Source organism: Camelus bactrianus, chromosome 15, assembly GCF_048773025.1.
Source record: "Camelus bactrianus isolate YW-2024 breed Bactrian camel chromosome 15, ASM4877302v1, whole genome shotgun sequence".
NCBI lineage: Eukaryota > Metazoa > Chordata > Mammalia > Artiodactyla > Camelidae > Camelus > Camelus bactrianus.
In genome coordinates, this window is record NC_133553.1 from 59,117,449 (window position 1) to 59,145,051 (window position 27,603).

General features: G+C 35.4%; 1 protein-coding gene across 15 annotated transcripts in view; it reads right to left on the reverse strand.

Moving 5' to 3' along the window:
• Positions 1 to 27,603, reverse strand: part of WDPCP (WD repeat containing planar cell polarity effector) — a 299,751-nt gene that overhangs the window by 260,227 nt on the left and 11,921 nt on the right. For 14 of the 15 annotated variants that reach the window (XM_074341211.1, XM_074341212.1, XM_045514398.2 and 11 more), the window contains exon 1: positions 26,939 to 27,512. The exons of the other annotated variant lie outside the window; for it this stretch is intronic. The gene's annotated coding sequence lies outside the window, so the exon portion shown is untranslated. Of the gene's footprint in view, positions 1 to 26,938; positions 27,513 to 27,603 lie in introns of those variants that run through there. 15 annotated transcript variants of the gene reach the window in all.

Here is a 27,603-nt window from a genome sequence, read left to right on the forward strand (position 1 = left end):
CGGAACCCACAATGTATTTTGTCAGATGAGAAGCATATACTCAGAAAAGAATACAGGTGAGAGAATCACATATAATTAGAAACAAAGTTTTTTTCACATAAAGTACAGTGTGTTATGAAGATGATTTCTATGGTGTAGTAAATTAAACAAAGTTAGAAGGATAGGTTACCATCAAACAATAGAAGACTATGAACACCAAACTAAGGGATGTGAAATGAAATTCAACATTTCACTGACAGTGGGAGGAAGAAACAAACATTTTAAAAGCTTTTGGTTCCCCTCAGCACCAGACAGGGAAAGAACTGATATAAAAATAAGTTTTATTTAACTTTACCAGTTTCTCCCAAGTAACAACAAAATCACATGAAAAATGTGAACTCTTCAACTGTTCTATTTATGAAATACAAGACTACTTCTTATTTTATTCTCTTTAAAAACTAAGCATTTATTTCAAGGTTGCGGGAGGTATCTCCCCATCTTGGTACATGTCAGAGTCAGTTATTTTTGCAGCCTTCAAATTGTTTCAAGGTTTGTCATTTGATGAGGTCAGGGGATGAGTGCCTGCGGTATTCTGTCCTCTAAGATGCTATTTTTCCCTTAGAGCATCTCTGTTTAGAAATGATTTATGCACTTTGGAGTAAAGGGTGTTTTTTTTTTAAGATTAAAAAAAACCCTCAAAAGTCCCATGTCAACCTTGATATATTCAAGGCATAATTTTCCATTCATCTATTTTATATAAATATTCAAATTCATCCTTACATCAATCTGATCATTTTTAAAAAAACTTTCTTTTTTGGTAAATAAGAGTATTCAATATGAGTTGGGTCATAGTATATTCACCTGTAGAAAAGGACATTTTAAAAACACCGTACTAATTTGTGAAACAAATTAGAAAAGTTGTAATAATAGCACAAGGAACACCTATATACCCTTGATCCATGTTTCCCAATTATTAACACTTTATCTCATTAAACTTATTCTCACACACAATTTTTTCTGAACTTTTAAAATTAATTTGCAGACATGATGTCCCATTACCCTTGAATATTTCAGTCAATACTCCCTAAAGCTTATGATACTATTCTACATAACCACAGTACAATCACCAAAATCAAATTAACATCAACACAATTCTAGCATTTAAACCAGAGACACAATTCAAATTCCACCAAGTGTTCCAATCATGTCCAGGATCCAACACAGATTCTTCTTCGTATTTCGCTGTCACACCTCTCTGCCCCTTCAATTTGAAAACTTCCTCAGTCTTTCTTATCTTTCCTGCCCTCAACATTTCTAAAGCAAAAATGCTGATTACTTTACAGAATGTCCCTCAGTTTGAATCTGATGTTCCTTTGTGATTAGATGTGGCCCATGCATTTTTTTATACCATAAAGTTGATGATATGCTCTTCTAGGTTTACTTTGTTCAGGAGGCATACAATGTTGACTTGTCCTCATACTGAGGCTGGTCAATTCTAACATTTGGTTAAGGTGATATTTGGCATGATGTCCCTCAGTAAAGTTAATAAGTATTTTGTACTTACTGAAAAGTAATCAGTAAGTATTTTATAGGAAAATAGTTTGAAACTATGCAAAAATCATGCTCCTCATCAAACTTTCACTCACTAGTTACAGTAACCATTGATGATTTTGCCTAAACCAATGTTACCATGCAGGCAATCAGAGGTTTTTTCCTAATTCCAACACTTATTTAGATTTATTAGCTGGTATTCTACTGGAGGGTAGGGCCTTCTATTCAACCCTACTTATTTACTCATTTATTTATATCAGTATACACTCATGGATTTCAATTTATTCAATCAGTTCAATCTATCAGTATTTATTTTGATGGTTAAATTGTTACTGATTTGATGAACAGAGCTCCTTCAGATTGGCTTGTGTGTACTTTTGACATGGTTTTATCATTCTTCCAACACTCCATTGCTTTCCAGCACAAGCCATTTCCCTAAAGAGTCCTTATTCCTTTTAGTGGAGAACGACATTCAGAAACCAAGATCTGGGCACAACTGTCACTACTACTAGACTCACTGCTTCTAGGTGCTTTCAGGGGTCAGAGCTAGAAAATAATTGTCAGTATAAACACAAACACACATATATACATACATAAATATAGCCCATAGCTGGTTCAGTGACTAAAGAACTGTATTTGTAAATCTAGTCTCAAGATTACCCAAAGAAAAAAGTTTCGATGCACATATAAAAGCTTTGACATGACCTCACAAAAAAGTCTAATGGAGAAGTAACAGGTGTTGGAAGAGGGCAAGCAAGATGACCCCCCTCTACTGATACACTAGTCTGAGAAAACATCATGCAAAAATTATCACACACACAGCACATAATAGCAGGTACTTTTTGAAAAGCGGTGCTTTTTAATAGAGTAGCCACTGCAATGTGGAAATGAATAAATTCTAAAGCTTTGCTAAGATTTTTTATCTGATTATAGAGTCTTCAAAAAGAAAGGGTCAAAAGACACAAAAAGCCACATATTGTATAATTCCCTTTATATGAAACATACAGACTGGACAAACCCATAGAAACAAAAAGGAGATTAGTTTGTCAAGGGCTGGCAGGAGGGAGAAATGAGGAGTGACTGCTAATGCATATGGGATTTCTTTTTGGGGTAATAAAAATGTTCTGAATTAGACAGTGGTGATAGCTGCAAACTTTCTAAGTATACTAAAAACCACTGAATTGTACACTTTAAACAGGTGAATTTATGGTATGTGGATTATATCTCAATAAAAAAAGAAGGGCCAATAATGCAAGACTTCCTAACAGCACACCAAATGTTAACTTTTGAGAATTGTTGTTTTGTCAAACTTTCTGAGGCTTTTCTGTACACCAAACACAGAAAGTAGTGTGTGATTGATAATACCACTTAAGTAGAAAGGTGTTTCATCAGAAAAGGTCAACCTGTCAAGAATATAATTGGAATTTTCAATTTTTCATTTCATTAGTTGACAGAAGTCTAACTTAGCACAGTAATCATTCTGTAGCATTTGAACATGTAGGCATGCTTTCGAGTTTCACTGTTAGAATTCTGTAGCCTGTGGGTTTTGGAATATTTTATTCAGTAGACGTGCAGTGCATGCTCTAGGGGCTCTGTGCCAAGGCCTTCTTAGTGTCACCCACAGTCTCTGCCCTGCTGGCATCTTCCAGATCTAGGCTTGTCATAATTTAAGCCCAGGGTCCTTAACTTTTTCATTCAGTTGTAAATTAAATGTCTATGGGGAGCCTCCTCCTTATAACAGGAAGTGAATTTTCTTTTTACTGTCACCATGAACTTGATTTCAGCCAAAAGGGCACCATTAACTTTTCCTTCAATGCTTGCCTTTTTCAATGCTTGCCATCTTGAATCGAAAGGATTGAAACAAAAAAAAATTAAAACTTTTTTGTTCAAAATTCACAAAAATATCTGAGCGTACAACAAATTTAAATGGTTAAACTTTCAAAAGATTTTTTTTCTATGTCTGTAGCATTTATACTTCTGATGTTATTAAAGCTTAAAACCGTACTTTTAAGGTTCTGGCAACACTCTCAACTTACATAAAATCTCAAATTTAGTTACAGTCATTTAGGAAGGAATAGTAGTTGGAAAATTCAGAAGCCCATAACCTACACAACAACTTGTACCCCCTAAAGTTAGAGATGATTTTCTTTTCCATAAAAGAACTTGGAAAGCAAACAAATATAATAATTGTTTTGGTAGAAAATCAAGTACAAGCAAGCAAGGGCATGATGAACTAACTGATCATTTTTTAAATCTAAAAGTTCAATGAAAGGCATCCTATGATTCTAAAGAACTGAGTTAACAGTCATGATTCAGAAGAATCCATTAAACTTTTTTTTTTTTTTTTTTGGAGAAGTAACTAAAGATTAGAAAGCTTCTAGTGGGACACAGAATGTTGAAGGTGGCAAGACATTAGATTCAGTGATTCTGAAAGTAATATGGCTATGAATCTTACTTTTACCTCTAGAAAAGTAAAAGGAAAAATAAAATGTTTTAAAAAGTAGGATACTAGGAAACACACATTTTAAAAAATAGCCTGATCAAGGAACAAAAGAAAGTTTAGGAAGTCTTTTAAGTTTTATATAACACACCTAGTAGGTAGTTACAAACTGGTTATAATTTCATTTCTAAGCTTTATCAATGGATAAGAACTATCCAAAGGGAAATAATAAATACTGGTTTTAAGAACTGTTTCTAAGCCCAGTGTTAGGTATGTATTTTCAGCCAAGACATATAGAATTGGTTGAAGCCACCATGACCATTAAATATCTATTAAAGCAAAAGGAAATAACAGACTTCGTCAAGGTCCTCCTTAAGAGCAGGAAAAACAATCAAGAGTATAGTGTATTTATATAAATACAGACCAAAAAGACAGAGTACTTCTGTCTAGAATGACAAAAGCAAAATGGGATAGCATTTATCCTAAGGCCTGAAGTCCATGAACAGGCTGAGTATGGAATGATTATCAAATCCCAGAATATTAGAATTAAAAACTGCAACCCTCAAAACTTGTAGAAGATTGTTTCAAGATCCCACCAAAAAAGTTAGTACTGTATTTTCTTAATAAACAGAAACCTATGAACTTGTCATTAAAATACATAAGTGAAAATACAATTAGGTTCAATAAGTATTTGAATAAATGTATGGATGACCATTGGTCAGAACCCAATAAAACATAGGCTAGAAGACATAAACCTTGAAAATACATAGTATATTTCAAAAACCTCAGAAAAATTTTTTAATATTCAAACCTCACAGGATATGAATTATAGTAAAATATCTAGAAGCCAATAAGAAAATTAAAGTTTTGGTGGTTTAGCACGCTTTCTACATTCAATTCATTTCTGGATCATTCACTGTATCTAACAAGTTAATGCCTTGCTCATTTTAAATTTCAAAGACATAATAGATTAACAACTCTACTACTCAGCGATCTCTAAAAGTAAACAGAAAATCAATGTCTCTAACCAGGATTCCCACATTAGTTAAGCACCTATTTTTAAAAAGCACTAAATTCTACTATAGGTTATACAACTCAACAGAAAACCTGCAAAACTAGACATGTTGAATAAAAACTACAAACACAATTTAAAAATTAGCAAAAGAGGGTGATAAACCAAAAACCTGAGTTATTTTTTACACCTCTCTTTCACCACTCACAGGGATATATATTCAACCACCACCTAGTCCTATCTAGTCTATATCCTAAATATTTCTCTCCATCTCCACTGCCACCAGCACCTGACAGCTCTACAACTTTTTACAGCCTCCCCAAGTAGTCTATATTCAGTATCTTTTCTATCCTGCAGACAGATCCCTTAAGATGTAAAATAAATGCTGCCCCTCTTCATATTTTAGCAAAACATGATTAACCTCACTGACTTGAGGCAAACATTACAAATGTGAACTTACAAAAACATCTGTGTAAATAAAATATCACTTTTGTTTTCTACATTGCAATAAATGAAAAATTTTGCTTGGAATAAAGGTTCTTTGCTATTTAACAAAATAGAAAGTTGGAAAACGTAACTATACTGTGTATCGCCCAAAAGAAATGGCAGAGGATGAAAATGTGGAGCATTTTTATGAACCTGACACACAGAAGATATTTAAAAACGTTTATGTTCTTCCCTACCAAACAGTAACCTGATTTTTCTCTCTTCCCCAACAGGTCTTGTTTTTCAGTTAGATACATTGAAAGAGGAGCCCTGAGAGTAAAAGAAGGGCTAATGGACAAAATTAAGACAAAGGATGGAGAATCTAGGATAGGCATTAACTGCATCAGGGATTGGCAGGGAAACACATCTCAGTAGATGATCATTAACAGGTTTATAAAGGAGAAAGTGAAGTGTATCTATTACGTATGAGGAAAACAGAATTCCAAGGACACCAGAAATGGAAATTGATGGTTTCTCGTATTTCATATTTTTAACAAATACTTTATCTTTGATTTAATTTTGTTCATATACCATACTTTAGAGGCTTAATTGATTTCATTTTCCAACAAGCACTAAAATCAGGCATCCTGGATTCAAATCATGGCTCTGCTACTTACTAGCTATAAAAACTTAGGAAACTTACTTAACACCACCATACCTCACTTTCCTCATGGTAAAATGAATAATTGCAACTACCTTATTGTTGTTATGAATAAAGCTGTTATAATGAATAAATGGGTAGTACATGTAAAGAGTGTAACACATAGCACTCAATAATTTTTAGCTATAATAATTACTATTTACCAGTTTTTGCATTATTTCAGTACTTTTACAGGCTGCTGGTATTTTCTACTCTACCATTTAAAAATTATCTCATGTTTGAATATCTAATGAGTTAAGTAAATTTGTAACTCTTCTTTGAAATTTGGATTCAGCTGCACGCCAGCATATTGAAAACTGCTGACCTCGTATTTTAGCAGTACTTCTTTGCATTATTTTTAATGGTTGCTCTACGAATAACACACGTCCTTAGTTTTCCATGGTCTACCTAGAGTTAATATTGTATCACATAACGCAAAATGCAGGAAATTTATAAATGCTGTTTCTTAACATGATGCTTAAATCATTGTGTATTACATTTACATATGCTATAAGCATCACAATACCATATTAGAGTTTTTAGTCTTAAACAGTCATACGTGTTTTAAAGAAATTGGGAAAAATAAATGTATCTACTGATATATTTCCCACTTCTGGTGCTCTTCATTCCTCTGGAAGATCCAAGTTTCCATCTGGTATCATTTCCCTTCAGCCTGAAGAACTTCCTTTAGCATTTCTTGTAGTGCAGGTCTGCTGGCAACAAAATCTCATTTTCATTTAAACAGTGTTATTCTCCCTTTCCACGTGTTAACTCTTCTTCAATTTTTGCCTACTGTGGTCATTCTCCAGTGCCTTCAGAGAGCTGTGGGGGTTTTGTATTTTGTCCAGAATTTATAATGGTTTTCTGCAGAAGGATTAGTTCAATACGAGCTACTCCACTATTACTAGAAACTGCTCATATTTTAAGATGCCAGAGAAGTTTAAACATTCAAAAGGCATTCTTGGACATGTGACCATAAGGTAAAAGACCAATTACAATACTTCAAAATGATATATTCATAGTTATTGCTATTATTCCATAAATTGATTCATGTGGTCTATTAGGTTATAATTCAGCAACCTAAATTATATCAGCATTGTTTCTATTTTTTCCACTTAAAATGTATACACTTGGCTTTGTCCTATGTAAACATAAAATAAATACACTTTGCTTTTTCCTATGTAAACTTGATAACTTGGTTGTTTCTTCTAGTGAGAGCTTTAGTTTGCTTTTTTGTTTGTTTACTTAATAAACAAAGGAAACAAATGCCAGTTAATATAAGCAGTAAAGAAGCTTTTGCAAGAAAATCAAGTAGATTCCAAAATCAATGGAAGCCTAGAGAAACAGGTTCCAGAGAAAACCAAAGGAGACAAGGTATGATGAAAATCCTAAGCCATATACTCAGGTCCCATGGCCCTTGGAACCCACAGAACACTGATCCCCTCTCTCACCCCTATACTGCCAAACTCTCAACCACTCTTGAGTCATCAAATCTAGCTAACATCCATCACTCCCTTAAGAGTTGGTGTGCTGGGAAGGACTATTTGACTGGCTCATAGTCTAACTCCCAGGGGTAGAGAGGTAGAGCCTTTCTCACCATACTTGGTATTCCCCCAGAATGAGAAACATATGCAACTGTAAGTTAGTTCTACTATATTATTATGAATTATAAAATAGAAAGTATAAATGATTGGCAAGGGAGAAAACAACAGAGCAAAATCATACAGTATGAGGATTTCATAAAAGTAGTATGTCATGCTTGCTTCTTTTATGGTTCAATGCTTCTAATTATTTTAGGGTTAAAATTATATCCATCTTATAATCAGATACACAGCTCTCATTTATGAAATAAGTAAAGCAAGGAGGAATTAATTCCATTAGAAGAGGGCTCTTGCTTTTCAAAAGTACCCATTGCTAGATTCCTTCAAGTAACTAATAAGATTAGATTTATAAAAACCTTCTTTTCTTCTACTTTCTAAACCAGAACACAAGTTTTAACCATTCAACTTTTGCATTTGCACTCAGAACATCATTTTATTGATGTACAGTTTCATGTATTTTGGGGTGCCTGCCCTCAAAGAATTTACACAGCTAAGCTAAAATAACTGGGTGGACATGAAACAATTTCTCTCTTGTGATTACTAAAATTAAGTTAACATAAAGTATAAGAGATGGAACCAGTACTGAATAGCAGGGGAAAATTGTAAAAGACTGAAACTTAATGGGTGCCTTAGCTAGTTCAGCCATTTTGTCATTGACTAGGCTTTTTTATAACACTGTACAGAGAGAAGTTAACTTTAGGAAACTGACATAGATAATAGAAATGATTCCTGTCCATAGAAATGAAATTGGTTCTGCTTATTGTCCAGTGGATACTGATCAGTTTTATCTGTTCTGTACTCACTTGTAAATTCATTTCAGCATTCTTTATTTGACTGTAAATATGTGGTGTTTCAAACTGGGACCAATATCATAATATCGTTAACTAATGAACTTAAAAGAATCTTTGACACATGTTCATCTTCTATTTTCATAAAAGTCATGATTATCTCTTTCACAATGTATCCTTTAACACTAGTCTGCTTAGTAGAGAGCTAAAATGAAAAGATAAACATACACAACTGCTACCAATAATTCTATAACACAACTTTAAAAAATACAGCAAAGGAGGGCTGTTTAGAAGGTAACTGCTGTAACTAAAAAGACTTAAGATCACTGATACAGTTATTTCTCTATATTACATAATGTAGTCTAGAAATGTATTGTTGTCTACTATAGACAGTATGTCTCTATGTATATATATACACACACCATATAAGTACATACACTATAATATGCACTATATATATATGTACACCACTATATATATATGGTACACAGCATGTAGTATATGTAAAGATGTATATATTATATGCTATAGAGAGTATAAAAAATGAGACTGTCCTAAGAGTAAATGAATGATCACCTCCATCACTTAGAATAAGAACCCAGAAAATAACTATGAATTCTAGACTCCCTTATTTTTTTGTTTAATACAAGGCAGTTGTTTCTTTTTCTTACTTGAAAACAAGATTCATAGATAAGTGGTCTAGGGCTGGGATGCTAGTTTCACAAAATTGCTAGAGATCTTCCAGGCAATTTTTTTTTAATTGAAGTATACAGTTCATTTACAATGTTGTGTTAGTTTCTGGTGTACAGTAAAGTGATTCAGTTATACATACATTTTCTTTTTTAGATTCTTTTCCATTACAGTGTATTATAAGATGTTGAATATAGTTCTCTGCTATAAGTAGGACCTTGTTGTTTATCTATTTTAAATAAAATAGTTGTGTATCTGCTAAGTCTAAACTCCTAATTTATTCCTCCTGAACATTTCCCCTTTGGCAACCATAAGTTTGTTCTCTGTCTATAAATCTACTTCTGTTTTGTAAATAAGTTTTTGTGTATCATTTTTTATGATTCTACATACAAGTAGTATCATATATTTATCTTTCTCCATTTTACTTCACTTAGTATGATAATCTCTAGGTCCATTCATATTGCTACAAATGGCATTTTTATGGCTGAGTAATATTCCATCACACACACACACACACACACACACACACACACACACACAGAGCTTCTTTATCCATTCATCTGTCAATGGACATTTAGGTTGCTTCCATGTCTTGGCTACTGTAAATAGTGCTGCTATGAACACTGGGGTGCATATATCTTTTTGAATTAGCTTTCCCCAGATACATGATTTGAGTGGGATTCCTGGATCATATGGTAAGTCATTTTTAGTTTTTCAAGGAACGTCCATATTGTTCTCCATAGTGGCTGCATCAATTTACATTCCCACCAACATTATAGGAGGGTTCCCTTTTCTCCAGCATTTATTATTTGCAGACTTTTGATGATGGTCATTCTGACTGATCTAAGGTGATTCCTCATTATAGTTTTGCTTTGCATTCTCTAATAATTAGTGATGTTGAGCATCTTTTCATGTGCCTCTTGGCCATCTGTGTGTCTTTAGAGAAATGCTAGACTCATGTACTTTAACTCTTCACCTAGTTGTTTATTACAATGAGGAGCACAATTCATAATTTGGCATCAAGAGTTTTTTTTTTTTTAAACAGGCATACAACGAATTTTATCTTTTCAATTAGATATAGGTTAAATATTCACTAGTTAATAGCTCTCTCATAATCTCCTTATAATAATAATAAAATCAGATTTTTCACAACCAGATAAGATCATGTTCTTTTTTTTAAAACCTTCACTATATGACAGTTTCACAACTCAGTTTCAACATTCTTAAAAGTTGCTTTCAAATAATAGCAACTAAAATGCTTTTTAAAAAATCCCTTGGCAATGAATTCTATTTAGTTTGCAACTTAATTCATTTAAGATGTATATTTCACTTTTATATTTAATCCTACCTAGAGAGTAATTTCCAAAGTAGTATTTCCTGAAGCCAAAACCCAGACTTCATGTCTCTAGAATAATCTTGCCTTGTAGTAGTTTTAACTTCAGTAAGTCTATATGCCCTTCCCAAAGTGGCTGGCCTGGGCTTGTTGTAAATAGTTGGTTTAGTCAGACAGCTTTTTAAATGTCAACACACTTAATTCACACAATGTACAAGGAAAGTATTGTACTTTAAAATAAAGATGCATTTCTTCTTGTGAAATAAATTTGATCGTTTGAGAGAGGCTGCTTAAAGGAAATAGGATAGTTTTATGTTTTCCAGAAAAGAACTAAGAGGGTATTTCATCTCATAGTTTTCCCTCCCTTTATCCCATTTCAAGCATGACCTAGAGAGCAAATGTTTTATGTATGACAGAAAAAGAAACGTATCATTAGAGGATGCAAATCTGAAAAATCTAACAGTTATATAAGATTGTGAGAGTCCCCTAAACTGTTGTCTTTTTAATATCTGAAAATAATCAAATAATTTTATGTTAAACACAAATTTTCCAAACTCCCTAGAATATTCCCGCTACAATTCTAAACAAATATGCTTGATATGAAAAAGAGCATTTTATCCAAATATCAAATATTATGCTGAGTATTTGAACAGCCAACACAAACAGTCTAATCCCAATCACAGACTATGTTGTGAAATGTTAATGTATTTAAATTTTTTAATTATACATAGAATCAACTGAAATACTGCACTTTAAACAATTAGCTATTAATATTTCAGTCATGTTAAATAACAAGAACACAGGAGAAAGTGAGACTCAATGCACAAAATTTTCAAAGCAAATTATGCATTGTGGGAGTCTAGTTTTGTCTTCTGGAAAATGTTAACTGCAGCCTAGTCTACACAGATATTCATAGAAGTGCTGAATAGCTCTTTTAAGGAAAACACTAAATGATGATGCTTTAAGAACAGAAAAGTAAAAAATATATTGAGTTATATTTGTACCTCTTAATCAGGCCAAATTAATAAGGTAGACTTAATTAAGTCATGGTTTCACAATATTTTTAGTGAACAATACAAGGTATTAAATTTCAGCATTATCATGATTTAAAATAAATTTAAATAAATATCACAATTTTAATATTCTGAAAAGAACTCAGAAAATAAATCACTTTGCTTATACTGCCTACAGAGTAGGCCTCTATTTTGGCAGAAAAAAGAACCAGGATGCAGATACATATTGCCAACTACATCCACAGGAGCACTCAAGGAAACTGCCCTTTCCACCAACCGTACTTCAAGGGGAACTAGCCACAGGATATTCCACGGAAAAGAGCAACGTGTGTTTTGAAAATCATGACTCCTCTCCAACTGTTCCCTATATATACACCTGAGCGGGCTGGGAATGGGCATCTGACAGTCTGGAGACTGGTCAACAAACTGGTGGGGGTTGGGGGGAGTTGGTGGGGGGAGCTTGTAAGGGAAGCTCTGCCCAAACAATGATTATGCCCTCCCACGTCAATGCTAACCCTGTGTGTGTGTGTGTGTGTGTGTGTGTGTGTGTGTGTCTGTCTGTCTGTCTGTCTCAAGAACCATGGATACAACAGACAGGAACAGAAAGAAAAGCTGAAAGATTTAAAAAGAAGTCAGGTTATTGGAGGATCTGTGAACTTCTAAAGTTAGATGGATGGATAGATAACCAAGAATCCGTAACTTTCTGAGATTCTAAAATGGCCTAACACTTGTATTCTCAATGAGGCTCATATAAATGTCCTATACATTCCTGCTCAGAGGAAGGAGAAAGGGATTGGAATCTCACAGTTTGGCTTTTCCTGGGTTCCCCTAAGATGTTGCCAAGTGGCTAAGATTTGTATTTTTATTGTTACATGCATCCTTAACAGTATAACTTCCAACTACAAAACAACTGAGGTGGTCTCTATTTCTAAAAAACTAAGAGTACTAAATAAAAGAACTTGTTTTTATTTTAGCTGATTTCCTCTTATTAAATCATGACAAATTAGAAAAAAGTCATCACCATTTATTTGAAGAAAAATAAACTCTTAATGTAGTCATGTAAACCACTGAAAAAAGTAAGAATCCATACGCTATATATGATTAGACAATTACACAGAATGATGTTGTGAAATGATAAGAAATAAATATTTAGTCTTCATTCCTGGTTCTTAGCACAAAAGCTTCTAAAACCCTTGGTGCTTCCTGAGTGTTAAGAGTGCCTCTGGTATACTAATAACTCTTGGCTGAGGTCCTCCTAGATAGCTTCAGGATGGATGCTGGTTGCCAGAAAGACCAAGGCACGTTGGAGGGTTGGAACTTTCAGCTCTACCCTAGGATTTCCAGGGAGGAGAGGGACTGGAGACTGGGTTAAACAACAATGGCCAATGGTTAAATCAATCATGTTCACATAATGAAACCTCCAGATAAATTCCTGAACTGCAGTATTCGGAGATCTTTCAGATTTTTCAACACACCAAGGTGGGAGAAGAGTGACATGTCCAGAGAAGGCATGAAAGTTCTGTAACCCTTCCCCCATATCTTGCCCTATGCATCTCTTCCATTTGGTTGTTCCAGAGATATATCCTTTATAATAAATCAGTAATAACACGTAAACTGTTTTTTCTGAGTTCTTTGAGCTCTTCTAGCAAATTACTGAACCTGAGGAGGGGTTGCAGAAACCTCTGATTTATACCCAGTTGGTCAGAAGTACAGAAGGTCTGGACTTTCAATGGCTCTGAAGTGGGGGCAGTCTTGCGGAATTTGCTAAGTATAGGTGGTATTAGAATTGAACTGAGCTGTAGGACACCCAGCTAGTATCTGCAGAGAAATGGGTAATTGGTGTAGAAAACCCACACATCTGTGTCAGAAGTACTGGTAGCAAGAAACAGATGAGAGAGAGAGAGAAATAGATAGATGGACACAGGTAGGTAGATAAGGGAAAACTTAAACTTACAGTAAAATGCTATCTAATAGATGCTGAAGAAATAACAGACTTTGAAAAGTATTTTATGGTCATAGTAATCACTAACAGGCAAAAATGAGTCAGCGTTAAAACTATGGGTTAAAGTTTGATGAGAAATGGGATATTAACATAATCTCAGTATGTCCCCACACTTATTAATTACAAAGGTAAAACACAGTAATTTTATGGTGGAGAAATCTGGTGAACAATAATATAATCAAATGATTACAATTAACATCACCAAAAATATGACAAACTGATGGAAATGCCCTGAGAAGTCCACAAAATCATTCATGTAGTCTTCCCTACAGAAATGTATAAGCTGAATTTAATTAAGAGAAACTTCAAACAAACCCAAAATGAGGAGCATTCTACAAAGTTACTAGACTATACTCTTCAAAATAGTCAATGTCATGAAAGACAAAGAGGGCAAATGAATTCTCCCAGATTAAAGGAGATTCAAGAGACATGATGTCTAAAATTTAATGAATGGTCTTGTTTTGGAGAAAAAATGTTATATTCTTGAAACAACTGCCAGAACGTGAACATGAGAATATAATAGAGGGCAGTTGTGAAATAGTAAGAAATACATATACGGGTCTCTGCCCTAGTTCCTGACACAGGGCTCTAAAACACTTGTAAATAAGCGTGTTAGGATAATCTTTTGTTCTCACATTTAGTCTTTGACCCCAGTTCCCAGCACAAAGCTCCTAAAACTCTTATAATTCTCGTAAGTGATAAGGGCACAAGGAGCATCTTTTGTTCAAATATTTGGTCTCTGACACCAGTTCCTGATACAGGGTTCCAAAATCCCTTGGAATTTTCTGGGTGAGAGCAGTGTCTCTTGCTCTAATGAGGCAACTCTGGCTAGGCTTCTGGATGGCTCCTGGATTGGTGTTGGTCACCAGAGAGACTAAGCTATGACTAGAAGCCTGAAATTTTCATCACCACTCCCTACTATCTAAAGAAGGGATAGGAGCTGCAAATGGAGTTAATAACTGATCATACCTACATGATGAAGCCTCCATAAAAATCCCAATATTACGGGATTTGGAGAGCTTTCAATTTGCGCAGGTGAAGACATCCAGGTACCAAGAAGGTGATGCTCCCCAACTCCACAGAAACAAGCTCCTGAATTCAGGACCCTCCCAGACCTTGCCCTGTGCATCTCTTTTTCTGGTTATCCATCTGTGCCTTTTATTATATCCTTTACTATATAATAAAACTGGTACACTTAAGTAGGTGTTTCCCTGAGTTCTGTGAGCTGTTCTAGAAAATAACTAAATCCAAGGGAGAGGAGATCATGGGAACTTACAATTTGTAGCCAAATTAAACAGGACTTGGTATAGGTAACTTGGGGACCTACCATTTGCAATTCTTTTGCCAAAAAGAAAGTAGAAACTAAAAACCACACTGGTAGGCATATGAAGCTCTGTTTAGAGAGTAATGGTGCAAGATGGGGGAAATGCTTAAAAGCAAGTCCTGAAAGAATCAAACTATTTCAGGTAACTTAATTGTACCACAGAATAAAGTTCAAAAATATTTACATAAAAATAAGAATACCCAACACTCATAAGGTAATGTTCACAACATCTAGCATTCATTAAAAAATTACCTGGCAGCTTCAAAGGTGAATTCTACCAAACATTTAAAGAACTAATATCAATCCTTCTCAAGCTGTTTCCAAAAACTGAAGATAAGGAACACTTCTTTAACTCATGATATGAGGCTAGCATGACCCTGACAACCAAAGCCAGACAAAGACACTACAAGACAACTACAGACCAAAAGCTACTATGAACATTGACGCAAAAACCCTCAAAAAATACTAGCAAACATAATTCAGCAGCACATTACAAGGATAACACCATGACCAAGTAGGACTTATTCCTGTAATGCACATCAACAAAATGAAGAAAAACAGCTCATGATCATCTCAATTGATGCAGAAAAAGCATCTGACAAATTTCAACACCCTTTCATAATTAAAAAAACACTTGACAAAGTAGAATAGAAGGAAACTATCTCAACATAATAAAAGCCATATGTGAAAAACCCACATTAAACGTCATACTAAATGGAGCAAGACAAAAAAGCTTCTCCTCTAAGGTGGGGGACAAAGCAAGCATGCCCACTTTCACCATGTCTATTCAACACAGTATTGTAAGTTCTAGCCAGAGCAATTAGGTACGAAAAAGAAAGAAAAGGCATCCAAATTGGAAAGGATGAAGTAAAACAACTGGTTTGCAAGTATGATCTTATATGTACAAACCCTAAAGACATCACCAAAAAAAAGCTGTCAGAACTAATAAATGAATTCAGTGAAGTAGTAGGATACGAAGCCAACAGACAAAAATTAGTTGTGCTTCTATACTCCAATAATGAACAATCTGTAAAGGAAATCACAAAATCAGTCCCATTTACAGTAGTATCAAAGAAGAATAAAATACTTAGGATTAACTTAACCAAGGAGGTGAAAGATGTGTTCAATGAAAAAACAAAGCTGAAAGAAATTAAAGACAAATAAATGAAAACACAGCTCATGATCATGGATTGGAAGATTTAATATAGTTAAAACATCAATTCCATCCAAAGCAATCTACAGATTTAAGACAATCCCTATCAAAATCCCAATGATATATTTTGCAGAAATAGACAAACTCATCCAAAAATTCATATGGAGTCCCTAGGGACCCCAACTAGCCAAAACAACTGAAAAAAGAACAAAACTGAAGGGTTCATAGTTCTTAATTTCAAAACTTACTAGAAAGCTACAGTAATTTAAAGAATGCAGAACTGGCATAAAAACAGGTATACATACTAATGGAATAGGATAGAAATCCCAGAAATAAACCTTCACATACATGGTCAAATGATTTTTGACAAGTGTGTCAGGACCATTCAGTGGGGAAAAGGGCAGTCTTTTCAACAAACGGTGCTGGAAAAACAAGATATCCACATGCAAAAGAATGAAGGTGGACCCTTACTTAAAACCATATACAGGTGGGGAGGGTATAGCATAGTGGTAGAGTGCATGCCTGGGTTCATTTCCCAGTACTTCCATTAAAATATATAAATAAATAAACAAACCTAATTACCTCCTCCCCCCAAAAACAACAACAAAATTTTAAACACATATGTATTATATATATATATATATATATATATATATAAACTCAAAATGGATCAAGAACCTAAATCTAAGACCTAAAATAATAAAAACTCTTAGAAGAAAACATAGGACAAAAGTGTCACAACATTGGATTTGGCAATGATTTGACACCAAAGGCACAGGTAACAAAAGAAAAGATAGACAAATTAGACTTCATGAAAATTTTAAAATCTTATGCATCAAAGGACACTATGTGAAGCAATACATTACCTAAAAATCATGGATTAGTAGGAGATCCATTCCATGTGCAGGATAGGCCCATGGATTTTAATGTAACAGAATAGGAAATATGCAATGATATTGTTTCAGGTTACATTTTGCAAATAACCTTTGAGAAACTACCACTTGGGTAGTTTTAATATAGTATCAAAAATTAAATCCACAATTACCTGAAACAGTTATTTAAAATACAACTCATTAAACAAAAAGCACACTACCCACAAATCCAGAGTAAAAAGGCAACTCACACAACTGGAGAAAACATTTGCAAATCATATATCTGATAAGGGATTAGTATCAGAATATATAGAGAACTTCTAAAATTCAACAACAAAAAAATAAACCACCAGATTCATAAATGGGCAAAGGACTTTGGGAGACATTTCTCTAAAGATATATAAATGGACAATAAGTGCATGAAAAGACGTTCAAATGACTAATCATTAAAGAAATGCTAATCAAAACTACCAATACCAAATGGTAGCCAAATTAGAATGGCTACTATATATATATAAAAAAAAAAAAAAAAAAAAACCCACACACAAAATGGTAAGTATTGGCCAGGATGTTGAAAAATCAGAACCCTGTGCAACGATAGTGGGAATATAAAATGGTGCAGCTGCTATAGGCAGTATAGCAGTTTCTCTGAAAATTAAAAATGGAATTATCATATGATTCAGGAATTCCACTTCTGAGTACATAGCTAAAAGAATTAAAAGCAGGTTCTCAAAGAGATATTCGTACATCCATGTTCATAGCAGCATTATTTGCAATAGCTAAAACGTGGAAGTAACCCAAGTGTCCATCAACTGATTAATGGCTAAGCAAAATGTGAGATATGGTATATACATAAAATGGAATATAATTCTGCCTTAAAAAGTTAGTTAATTCTGCAATGTGTTACAACATGGATGAAACCTGAAGACATTGTGCTGAGTGAAATAAACCAGTCACAAAAATACAAATACTGTAGATTCCACTTATATGAGGTACTAAGAATAGTCAAAATCAAAGACAGAAATTGTGATGTTGGTTGCCAGGGGCTGGGTTGGGGCAGAGGGTGGCAGGAAGAATGTTAAGTTACTGTTCAATAGGTACAGAATTTCAGTTTTACAAGATGAAAAGTGTTACAGGGATGAATGATGGTGATGACTGCACAACAGTATGAAGATATTTAATACCACTGAACTACCACTTAAAAATGGTTAAGATGGTAAATTTTATGTTATGTGTATTTTACCACAGTAAAAAAATTGTAATAATTCAATCTCTGGTTTATTTCGTATCTTAATCTTAGCTTTTAAATGATCCTGTTTTTAACGACACTATTATCTAACATGCTGTTTATTAATTACACGGATGTTACGTAAAGCATATATTTCTAAATGTGCAGATACCTAAACCAACAGCAAGGGCACATTTCCAAATATTACTCCATTAGTTCCCATGAAAGGGAATCAGATTATTACAAAACCGTTACATAAAAAGCCTTAAACTGTATTTCATAAAGAAAACACTTAAATGAATGACTTTTTAAATAGATGTATACAATTTGTATATGCTATTGATAAAATTAACATGAGGTTAAATAATTTCATATTAAAAATTTAATGTAAAAGCATAAAATCTTATAAACTCCGAAATACCTAGACTATCAAGAGTCAACATTCAATTTTTAGGGATTTGAAACTTAATGCTTCTTTAATAGCTCTGTTGGATGTTGTTAGAATGGTATTTCAAGTATCTCCTGTAATTTGCATCAAACATTACCCTAAAAAATGCTGAGCTGGGAAAAATAAGTTAAGAACATCTCCAAAACCAGTGTAACAGCTTAATGTTCTATGTTTGTTGCCTTCACAAAATGAATGTTTACAACGAATTCAGAACCACTTGGAGATTCAAACTCGCAATGAAATTGCAATGACATATTGTGCTACTTTACACTAGTTATTACCCGAGATGATTCTCCAAGAAGGTAGAGAGGACAGATAACCTTATCATTAGTATAATTGGAAACATGCCGATACTCTCACCTGACCAAAAATCCTCTCTTACAATGTACTGTATTACCTACAAAATGTAACTTATAAACTAATCAGTGCTAATGCATTCCTTAATCTGATTTACAAGGGGAACTAACTTTAAAGAAAACAAGGCCTGTGAACTACCAGACAGGTGACTCTGATTGTGTGCATTTGGATTGGGAGGGGATGGGGGCACACACGTTTATAGCCTTCCTGGAGTATGGGAATGTCCTATCCTGCTAAAGGACTGCAATGAGAACTCTGGTTATGAAAGCTCTTCTTCCGAAAATTCACTGTAAATAAAGGGCAAAAAACGTGAGACTTTTAATAGCAACAACAAGGGAAAACCTTTCTCGTCTAGTAGGTAGTAGAAGAATTCATTTAGTAAGATCATGAGAGAAATTTTTAACAAGTGTTCAAGGTGAAAGGTATGATTCTGAGAAGCTAGGTTTTGAGAACAATGCACACATACTCTATATGAGAAAGAAAAGGAGATCTGCTTTGCTTCTCAGAAAGAGAGGCAGGAATCGGGGAGGGCAAGGAGCATGCTGAATGCTATCCTATGAGAGCCATCCAGGCACCCTAGGTCCAATGTTTAGCAGGAATTTAATGCAAGCCACATTTTTTTTTTAAAGCAAATTACATAATGAAATATTTATTCCAATTACAGTCACTCTTAATCTTAGAAAATGTTATCTTCTACTTTCTTTTAACAAAATGTAAAATTGTCTGCTAACTGCCAGACCAACCCACTTTTAGCAAAACTCTTTCTTCATTAAATACATAGAAAAAGTCTGATTGTGAAGTGTAAACAGTCTGCTGAAGGAATATCTTTCATCATACTCCTTATTTCATAAATCACTTATCATTTTAGGTCCATTTTATATCACTTTATTATAAACTAAGCAATGAGAAATACCATTATCATGATTTCATAAGTTATTTTAAACACTGATTATTTTATTATCACTGCATCATTTTAATCTTAACTTTGTTTTAACAATCTTGTTATGGAAACGACAGGCCAGCTAAGAAACAAGCACCACTCGGAGGGCTGGAGTATTCAGATTTATTACGCCGGCGGGCTCAGAGGGGCTTTTGCTCCGAAGCTCTGAGCACCTCCAAGACGTGTGCATGGGGTTTTATAGGGTTAATTACAAGTATGGGGCTATTAGCCAATAAGGCTCGAACAGCAAAACCAAGGAATCAGTACACTGGAACTTATCTGTTAGGAACAGATCACATTACTGACACTTGTTGAGCCTGGATTTACAAGTTAGCTTGTTAGCCCAGCCCGGCTTTTCCTTCTCAATTTCCTTCAAATGCATTCCATAATTTATTTTACAGTGGTTTTTATAATATGCCTCAAAATTGAATGTTAATGCATTAATTTAATCTAAAAAATGAAGTCACAGTTTTTCTGGAAAGTCAGTAAATCTTGAGTGATTGGTTTCACAATTAGGCTATGGCAATATTTTATCCAAAACTGAAAATTCAATGAGCAAATAAGTCACCTCAAGGTTTTGACAAAAAAATATTTAAAGCACATAAGATGAAAGCATTTAATTTAAAATACTGTTTTGGAGGGTAAAGGGCGGGGAAGGGATAAATTGGGAATTCGAAATTTGCACCTCTTGGGGAGTGATGGAAAAGTTACCTGTCTTGACTGGGGTGGTGGTTTCACTGGTGTCTACATCTATCAAAATTCAAATTGTACATCTGAAATATGTGTAGTTTACTGTACAGGAATCATACCACAATATAGGTGTTAAAAACAACAAAAAAAAAAACACAAGCAAAATGCTGTTTTGGGACAGGGATACTGAAATATTTCAATTTTTCCTAACATTTTCAGAGCACATTGAATTAATTAAGGTAACTGTAAGTGAAAGAGGGACTATATAATTTTAGTAAAGCTTTGAAAGACTAAAGGGTGGTAAATCCTTTTACAAGTCAGGTGGTTTTCACTTGTATGCTTCCAGCCAAATTGCAAAATAGCCTGAATGAGTCACTGGTTAACACATAATTGAAAACAACTTCTCTTAATAGACTACCATGTGATTTTGTTTTGCAAACAATATGGAAGGAGTTAAAAGAACTCTCGTCTTATTTATGTGAATATGGTTTCTAAGCACTTACATCTGTAATTCTGGAAAACAGGAATAAATTTGAAAATAAATCCAATCTCATTCTGACCATGAATACTATTCATCCACAGATATATAAACTAATCAGGGAAGAAACAGTTCCATTTATTAAGAGATACATTTCCATTAAATTTTTACTTTTAATTTTTAGTAAGTATCTAAATTTGTAACATTTGCTTTAATAAAGTGTATACTAAGAATTGTAATGATAAAAAGTGTACTACACTTAGAGCCATAAGTGACATTTAATCCTAAATAGAGTGAATATTATCCTGATTTTACAGTTTAAGAAACTCCGTTTCAAAGGTTGTGACTTGTCCAAGGTCTTTTTGCCATGGTTAGAAAATGAAAACCTTCTTGCTCATATTTTAAAAAAACAACATATTCCTACATACGTTTTTAAATTAACATCTAAAATCATATTTACACAGTTGTAAAGACTGTCATTTCCAATGTATTACAAATATTGAATTTTTAAACAAACTTTAACATTGCTCTTCAAAAAATTACCTGAAGTTCCCGCATGCTCATTTCCAGTCAATCCCCACCCCAACTCCCACCTCTGCAGGGAACCACTGTTAGTGATTTTTTTTTCCCCACCACAGATCAGTTTTGCAGATGATTTTTAATTTCAAAATTTAAAACAAAGAGTGATCAGGCTGAGGCATCAAAAAAGATTTCATGATTAAGTAAATAAATCAAACTGCTTAACAATTGTAGAAATTAGGTGGTAGCTACTACAGGTGTGTCAGTTACCAACTTATTATCGCTCAACATCAAATCCACCTTTCTTTGCCCTGCTTTATGACAATGGAGCTAGGCCCTCTAAACATTTCTCTTTTGCAAGCTTTAGAGAAGGCAATAGAGGGAACCTATAAGATGATTGCAGTGGACACAGACTTCCTTCCAGATTCAGGTTCTCCATTAATTATTATTATTAATTAGCATGAATGTCCAAGAGTACTGACGAGACAGGTTCCAGCTGCGGCCTTGGGCCATGCAGCCATGGTAGGCATGCCCTTTCTGTAAAGGCCTGTATCCACGCTTTGGGAAGAAGGGCCCTCTCAGTCTTTCTCCCTTGTCCTAGTAATAGTAGCTGCTCTTTCACACTTGCTGCTTTGGGGACCCTTAGACTCAGAGCTTCTTTACCTCTTTTAATAGTTAACCACCTCTCCCTGTTCTAGTTAACAATTCATCAAAATACATTTTCCAATAACCAGTATAGTTGTGTCTCCTGACTGCACTCAGACTAAAGAGTTCACTGTACAGCTCTTCTGTATGTTTGAAAATGTTGGAGGAGGGAAGCAGGGAGATGTATTTTTAAAAATTGCCAAAATGTTAATAACTGTTGAAGCTGGATAATGGACTGAGAAAATTATACTATCTCACCGTTTTCTTTGTTTGAAATTTCTGTAAAAGTTTTTAAAAGGGAAGAAAAAGAAGTGCTTCATAAAGGTCAAAACATTTCGAGAGATTTTAACAGGCAAAATGGAGGATGAGATTCCAGGTGTGAAAAAGCATACATCAAATATGGCAGCAGAAAACTGAAGGACATGCTTGAGCAATAGCAGGTAGGCTGGCTAAAGCATAAGGTGTATAATGCAAATAAATGGTGAGGTTTTTTTTCCCCTCCTCTTCACTTCAGTACGTTCGTTCTTCGTACTCAATTGCTGTCTTTTTTTCCCTATCCCATTTTTCTCCTGTCCCTGCCCCATACTTCTACTTATTATCCGAGGTCTACCTCTTAACACTCTTCCTCACCTCTTATAAATCATAAATTGACCCACTTCAGAGTCTTTTCATATGTCTTAAGTTTTTTTAAACAATAGGCATAATTATATGTCTTTGGGCACATTTATGAGAAAATGTAAATATGTGCAGATATAGTAGTATTTTTTACATGTAAAGCCATTAGCAGTGACATAAAATAAGTTTTCATTATCTCTAGTTAGTAGGGGACAAGAGAAAACATTAATTGATTCATTATTATTATTATTATTTAATAACTCATGACATTCTTTTTATAATCGCAAAATATATCTATACACACGGAAGTGAGTTTGTGTATCAACACACTATCTCCAGGAAGGGGTTTATAATCTTTGGTAAGCTGAGTAGTGAGTTGAACAAATAATAAAATTATTATTAATTAATGGGTAATTATTACCTATTCTCTCCACCCACCAATACATTTAAAGCACCTTTAGGCTATTCTTCAGTGACATCTCGCTTCCTCCTTTCTTAGGAATGGCAAGAATCATAAAATTTGACTTAGAAAAAGCATGTTTCTTCAATCCAAACTGAAAATATTATAAAGTATAAAGCCAACCAGACATTTAACAGGAAGAACTTTTCACAGAGATAAGGTCATAGAGAGCAAATATATCCAAGTAAAACATATATTACGACGATTTATAAAAAGCACATATATGAACCTGTTGCACACATTAAAATGTATTATACAGACACCCCACCTGGGCTCCTTTCTCTCCTAACCCCCCCTTATTGGTAGAGTCTAAACCTGCCATGCTAGCCTCAACAAGTGGCACATGCTCCTCTATCTGCTTAGAAGGTGGTAGGGATTCAGGTATTCCAGAATAGTGGACAGCAGAAGACAGATGTTGTTCGGTGTCACTCAGGCAATGACTCTGCTTTTCCAACCCCTCCTGAGGACGTGGGCTTGCTGATGCTAAGTCTCATTCAAGATCTAGGATGATGCAGTGTGTGTAAACTTTGCACACCCAAACTGTCAATGTGAGTTTTTCCAAAATAAATCAGCAGTGGTTAACATAAGAATTGGGTTTCTTTCTTGCCTTGGACAGGACAAACAACTAGGAACTCCTTGGGGTACCCAAGGCAAAAGAAATGCCCCCACAAAGATATGCTGCAGCTGCTCCTGCTCTGGATGATGCCTTGCTTCCCCTACATTCTGGCAGCCGTGCTACAGAACTTTCTGTGATAATGAACATGTTTGCTCTTCTCTCACATGTGGCTCCTGAGTAATTGAAACATAACTAGTGTGACTGAGAAATAGTATTTTTAATTAATTTTTTATTGAAATAGAGTTGACATACAACATTATATTAGTTTCAGGTATACTACATAATGATTTGATATTTGCATACATTATGAAATGATCACCACAAGTCTAGTAACCACCTGTCCCCATACAAAGTTATTACTATATTATCATATTCCTAGTGTTGAATATTAAATCCCCGGGACTTATTTATTATATAACTGGAGGACTGTACCTCTTAATCCCTATACCTGTTTTGCCCACCCCAATACCTCCCCTCCCTTCTAGCAACCAGCTGTTCTCTGTAAGTCTGTTTCATTTCATTTCGTCTGTTTTGTTTTTTAGATTCAACATATAAGTGAAAACATGTGGTATTTGTCTTTCTCTGACTTATTTCACTTAGCATAATACTCTCTAGATCTATCCATATTGTGGCAAATGGCAAGATTTGTTTTAATAGCTGAGTAATATTCACTGTATATATACCACATCTTCTTATCCATTAGTCTATCAATGGATGCTTAGGTTTTGCTTTTCTATCTTGGCTATTGTAATATATATCCTGCAATGACCTTTGGAAGGTATATATTTTTTGAATTGGTGTTTTTGTTTTCTTCAGTAAATACTCAGAACTGAAATTGCTGGATCATATTTTAGTTCTATTTTTAATTTTTGAGGAATCTCCATATTGTTCCACAGTGGCTGCACCAATTTACAATCCTATCAACAGTGCTTAGCAATTATTTTTAGATAAGTCTCCTCACGCAAGGGAAACAAAAGCAAAAATAAACAAATGAGACCACATTAAACTAAAAAGCTTTCGCATAGCGAAGGAAGCCAATAAAACAAAAGGCTGCCTCCTGAATGGGAGATATTTGCAAACAATATATCTAATAAGGGGTTAACATCCAAAATATACAAAGAACTCATATAACTCAACATTCAAAAAAAAAAAAAATCAATTAAAAAGCAGGCAGAGAACCTGAAGAGAAATTTTTCCAAAGACATACAGATGGCCAAATGACACATGAAAAGATGCTCAACTTCACTAATCATCAAAGAAATGCAAATTAAAACCATAATGAGATACCACCTCACACCTGTTGGAATGGCTATTATCAAGAAAACAAGTGTTGGTGAGGATGTGGAGAAAAGGGAACTCTCGTGCGCTAATTTAATTGTAATTAATTTAAATTTAACAGCCACACATGAGTAGTGGCTACAGTCTTAGACAATTCTAAAGCCTTAGTTAAAAAAAAAAATCAGGAGCTTAAAGCATTTATGTTTGCAAGCTATCGTGCTGACAACCTAACACCCTACCTCCTACCTTAGCTGCTAGGCAGAAACATCCATTTGTCCATATCCAGACAGCACCTCCTTTGTGAAGCCATGGCAGCTCAGAATTACTCTTACCTATTACTAATGAAGTCCCGCCATGTTGTCATTATGGATTTACCTACCTGTGTTCCCTGCTAACCTAGGGACTCTAAAAAGTGGCAATTGTGTATTATTAACTTCTGAATCCCCAGAGCCTAACAGAGTGCCACATCCTAAAATCTTTGCCCTATGTTCTCCTGGCCAGTTTATTAAACCAGTCTTCATCTAACCCACTCTTCACTACTGTACCATTTGAAATCTCATAATCCCATCCACAATCAACATCTTACAACTGGGGAAATTACAGGTCATATATCTGTACCAAAAGGTGTGGTGCTTTACTTTTTACATACAATTGCTCAGCAGAAGACGCTGTAAAATAGTGGAAATGATGCATATCGGAAACTCAAGTGGAAATAATAAGTAGTTAGACACATGAGTCTGGAATTTAGGAGTAGACACAAATTTAGGAGGTTTTTTGGTTTTTTTTTTTTTTTTTTTTTTACATAGAAGTGGCATTTCAAACCATGCAACTCATGAATTAGATCACTTAGGGATTAAATGCAGATAGAAGAATACAGGCACTCCAATGTTACAAGGTCAGCGGTGAAAAAGAGCTTGCAAAGAACACTGAGAAGGGGCAACCAGTGACACAGAGGAAAACCAGGGAAGTTATGTTGTCTGAGAGCCAAGTAAACAGTTATTCAAGGAGACAGTCAGGTATGGTAAATGCTATTGACAGATCAGGTTGGAAAGTAAGTTGTACTTCTTTTCCACAACAGTAACCCCCTCCCAAAACTGAAGAGAGAAAAACTGAAAGATACCACTCGACATTCAACTACCAGTGATACAGAAAAAACAGAAGTTACACCAACGTTATCTAATATAGATCATTCATCTCACTACACACGTGCTATTCCAGAGCATATCTTCCTTTTAATATCCACAGGAAACAAAGTTTCAGTCAGCACAATTTTCTTGGCCATACTAATTTTACGCGAAAACCTCGTTAAGTGTTACCAGCTGAGACTGCCTGAACCGACAGGTGTCTCCCATTCAGTTGCCACGCTTTCCTTAGAAATGCAAGTTTGGCACAATTTAAAGGTCAAGATGGTCTATAGGGCGTCCAGTTTCCAAAAGAGAACGGACAAAAGTGTCAACATCCACGGAGGACCTAGAGAAAAAGTTTAACTGTGAACTCCAGTAAGGGAGGGGCTCACTTCTCACAAAGCAGGAGCTCAAAACTTTTCACTTAACTTGAAAAGAGCTGCCTCTTACAGCGGGGATGTGGCGCGAACTTCAGGGCACTACGCCCTCCAAAAGATCGCTGTTGCCCTAATAGTCTGTGCGCAGAAAGGGACCAGAGAGTTTGAGGGAACCCGCGCAGTAGATCAGCACCGGGGTCGATAAAGGCAACGCGAGACGGCGCACAACCGCATTCCCAACCCTAAAATTAAAAGACCCCCTTGCTTGCGGGGACTCACCTGCCTCCGGAGTGGGGAAGACGCGTGGCCCCCGGCCGCCTCAGAGTGGGCGTCCTCGCAAACCCCGCACCTTGTCACCGGACACAACCGGGGCGCGGGTCCCCGGGCTAGGGAAGAAGGACCCGGGAGCGCACGGAGCGCTCGCTCAGCCCCTTCGGTCTCCGAGGTGCTGCGCCACGGGTGCCTCAGGTACTCCTCAGCGTCCAAGTTGTGCTCGAGCTCGCCCGCCTCGTCGCTTAGCAACCTGCGAAGCCGCCGGGTCTTCCCGACACGTCAATTCCTCCCGCCCCCGGAGAGTGTGAATAGTTTTTAAAAAGATTCTGTTTCCGGGTCGAGCCGGCTTTACGCAGCGGAAGGTCTTTTTACCTCCCACGTTTACCCTTGGGTGAGGATAACGTCTCAGAAGCGCCAGGGTGGGTGATGTAGCTGAGAGGTTTCTCTCTCCTCCCTTAAATTAACACGCGCCTCCCCTCCCGCCAATTGCTGGCCGCCATCCGGCAGGTCCTTTCCTCCTTAGCCGAAATCATCCGCTCGTCGCCGTCCTCCAATCACAGCGGCCCGCTCTCGGGGACTACTTTGCAACCGAAGAAGAGCGCAGGGAGAAGGGCGTGAGAAGACCCTCTGATGTCGGGAAGTGTAGTTCAACACGTTAAGGAAATTCATTG